This window comes from Myotis davidii, unplaced genomic scaffold (genome assembly GCF_000327345.1).
Source record: "Myotis davidii unplaced genomic scaffold, ASM32734v1 scaffold370, whole genome shotgun sequence".
In the NCBI taxonomy this organism is placed as follows: domain Eukaryota; kingdom Metazoa; phylum Chordata; class Mammalia; order Chiroptera; family Vespertilionidae; genus Myotis; species Myotis davidii.
In genome coordinates this window covers 15,194,799-15,198,594 of record NW_006288615.1, presented here as the reverse complement: position 1 = coordinate 15,198,594, position 3,796 = coordinate 15,194,799, and the positions used below count along the sequence as shown (strand labels likewise).

Below are 3,796 nucleotides of genomic sequence, written 5' to 3'. Positions count from 1 at the left end.
CGCACTGAAGGCTCCCAAGTTCAATTCCAGTCAAGGGCATGTATCTTGATTGCGGGCACATCCCCAGTAGGGAGTGTGCAGGAAGCAGCTGAATCGATGTTTCTCTCTCATCGATGTTTCTAACTCTCTATTCCTCTCCTTCTCCCTTCCTCTCTGTAAAAAATCAATAAAAATATATTTTAAAAAAATAAAATAAAAAGGCTTTGCAGAGGATAGTAGCACAACAATATGTACAACCTTTTCCTCTCCCAAACACCTATCACCCAAATCAAACCATATTGGTTAAAATTCCTTAATAGAAATTAATACTTATGGCAGAAGCATAGTTTATTTGGTTCTCAAATGTTACTTCTCATTTGTCTACAGTTCTTCCTTAAACTTAACTTCAATGACATTCGTTTCTACCCAAAATTAGCCACTCATCAGAGTGACCACAAATTGTAGGTTCATTACAAATTCATGTTATCTACCTGGAGCTGGGTCCCAACTGCTGCTCTGCACTTTTTTATGCACATCTACTCCTTACTATAAACTATCTTTCCTCTTTTCAAGCCCACAAGTCTCTCGGTAAGATTGTACTTCAATTTTGTATTTAAAATTCTGTAACAGGATGAGAAGAAATAAACGAAAGAACTTATATACTTATATGCAGGACACAGGCAATAGGGTAGTGAACTTGGAGGAGGCAGTAGAGGCTGAGAGGAGAGGCTAAAGTGAGGGAAAATGGGAGATATTTGTAATACTGTCAACAATAAAAATATACTTTAAAAAATTCTATAACAAAATACTCATTCCCCCCAAATCAGCTTTTTCCTTGTCATCCCTACCATAATCACTAAAAACCAAAGCATGGACTTTGGAAACAAGGAAGATCTAAATCTGGGTCCTGACCTTGTCACTTAATGGCTATGTAATTTGGGCAATTGTTCAAAGACTGCGACTATTTTTTTTTCTCTACATCTTGGAAAGTAATCCCAGTTGTGCAGAGTTGTCATCAGGATTAAGTGACTTATTTGATGTACACACCCTCTCCTCCCCTAACTAGTTCTCAAGATCTAGACAACCAAATCCTACTGATACTTTTGTAGACCCATAAAAAAAACACACACCTCATTGTCACCATCTTAGACTGGGCTCTCATTACCTCAGCAAAGGTACTATAGCAACCACTAATTGTTATTGGCCCTAGTCCATCCCACACACTGGTCTTATATTAACCTTTCTAAAACAGAACTCAAACTTTCAAAGGCTGGCTGTAGTCACCTGAATGAAACCCACACTCTTATACCTGCCAGTTTACATAATTTGGCCCATCTACCTTTGCAGCCTTATCTCACACTACTTCCCTCCCATACCCAGGTAGCTCTTTCTCTCATACCTTTCATGATGCAACCACTAGCCAAGATACCCGCTCTTCTTGGGACCTGTCTTCATCTCACCAGTTCCTTGAGGTTTACATTTCTTCACAGGATTCCATCAGTGGAAATTCTTTCTGCCACCTCTGAACATCTAAGTACTTACTGCTCCCCTTCTGGAACTCACCATTCGGAGTTTTAGTTATTTCCATACATACCTAGTGTTTGTGGCTACACGACAAGTTTCTCTTTAGTTCAAACATACATTTCACACTCAAGCCTGTATTTTTAGTTAATCCCAAAAGCATTAAAAATATCACACTACTGCAACTTGGAAAGGTAACACCTTAATACTAAAAGAACGTATGCCTAGAAAACATGGACTTATTAAAAGACCCAACTCCTATCAATATGAATTCACTTGTTTGATGTGAAAATATCTTACTGGCCTCTGTTCAGAAACTAAGAAGCTGGTGAAAAGCGTATTTGTTTGTAAGGCTCATGAACTAAGGGAAGCAGTACCTCCTGTAACAGTGATGGCGAACCTTTTGAGCTCGGCGTGTCAGCATTTTGAAAAACCCTAACTTAACTCTGGTGCTGTGTCACATATAGAAATTTTTTGATATTTGCAACCATAGTAAAACAAAGAATTGTATCTTTGATATTTATATATTTAAATGCCATTTAACAAAGAAAAATCAACCAAAAAAATGAGTTCACGTGTCACCTCTGACACGCGTGTCATAGGTTCGCCATCAGTCCTATAAGATGGTGCACAATAAACATTTCTGCTGTCAGAGTCGATGTATTCCAGTGAGGTACTTTCAATGTCAGAAACTTGTTACTGAAAATGAAAGTATAGTAGAGAGATATACTCCAGGATATTGACCATTTAATATGTCCTTTGCCTTCTAGGTAAAGTAGGCTGTGGTTATACTTCATTATACTTTCTAAAGTCTATTTTGCTCAGCAACATGGAAGTCAGGCAGCCACAGCCCAGGTATTTCCTTTCCACTTTTAGATTTCCTCAGGGAGGGACACCTCTTACAAGAGTACCTGCTCCAGAATCAGTTTCAGGCCTCTTCAGCCAACCACCAAAACAGTATTAAGAACAGTTGTTTTAAAATACAAGTTGATTTTATTTAAATCAACTTGGAACAGAGAACTAGTTAATTTACATGTTTTCCTAGGCTTAAAAAATGTGGTATGATTTATACTACATATGTTGTTATAGTACTTTAATTGTAGTAAAATACATTTGCCATTTTAACCATTTTAAAGTGCGCCAATTCAGTGGCATTTAGTACATTCACGACATTGTGTAACCATTACCGCTATCTAGTTCCAAAATACTTTTATTACCCCAAAAGGAACCTCCATACCCATAAGCAGTCACTCCCTATTCTTCGCGTCTCCCCTGCCCGGGAGTCTGCTTTGTCTTTATGGATTTGCCTATTCTGGATTATTTCATTTATATGAAATATAGTGTGCAGCCTTTTGTCTGGCTTTTTTCACTTACTCAGGTTTTCAAGATTCATTCATGTTGTAGCATGTATCAGTACTCCATTTATTTTTATGGCTGAACAATATTCCACTACATGGATATACATTTTGCTTATCCATTGACCAGCTGATGGACAATTGGTTTTTCTACCTTTTAGTTATTGTGAATAGTGCTGCTATGAACATTTGAACACAAGTTTTTGTTTGAACACTTGTTTTTAAATCTTTTGGGTATTTACTAAGGTGTGGAATTGCTTGATCATATAATAATTTTAATTTACATTGGGGTTGAAATATTGGGTAATACTATTCAAAAAATAGTGAAGGCTCCAGGAATGTTATAGACTAGATGATTAACCAAAAAGTGGTAGTAGTTCTAGCTCTAGCTCTTTGTGGACTCATTTCACAGTATAGAAAGTGGGGAGGATACATTAAGTTAGTGATTCTCTAAGTGTGCACAAAAATTACCTGGAAAACCTAAAAAATGCAGACAGCTGAGTCTCATGGCCCTAGATTCCAATTCAGTAGGTCCAGAACCTAGGGAATTGTATTTTAAACAGACATTGTAGGTGATTTTGATGGAGGTGGTCTTTCCACAGCACTCTGAGAAACCCTAGTAATTGATGACTCAATTGAAATTAAATTAGGCAGAAGGCATTAAAGGAGTAAAATGTAGGTTTAGTAACTGTCATCCTAACCTTCGTGAAAACCCTGAAACTGAGGATAGGGGAAAACTCAGTCTTTCTATAGTAGCACTATTTTCTTCCTTTTAATAGGAAAAATTTGACCAAGAAGCAATATGTGCTACTAGTGGCCCGGTGCATGAAATATGTGCAGGGTGTGTGTACGCGTGTGTCCCTCAGTCCAGCCTGCACCCTCTCCAATCTGGGACATCCCTCTTGCAATCTGGGACTGCTGGCTCCTAACCACTCGCCTGC

General features: G+C 38.0%; 1 long non-coding RNA gene across 1 annotated transcript in view; it reads left to right on the top strand.

Annotated features, from left to right (window-relative positions):
• Positions 1 to 3,796, top strand: part of LOC107182609 — a 14,584-nt gene that overhangs the window by 6,741 nt on the left and 4,047 nt on the right. Inside the window, exon 2 of the long non-coding RNA XR_001513339.1 lies at positions 477 to 480. This is a non-coding gene — a long non-coding RNA (uncharacterized LOC107182609). The remainder of the gene's footprint in view (positions 1 to 476; positions 481 to 3,796) is intronic.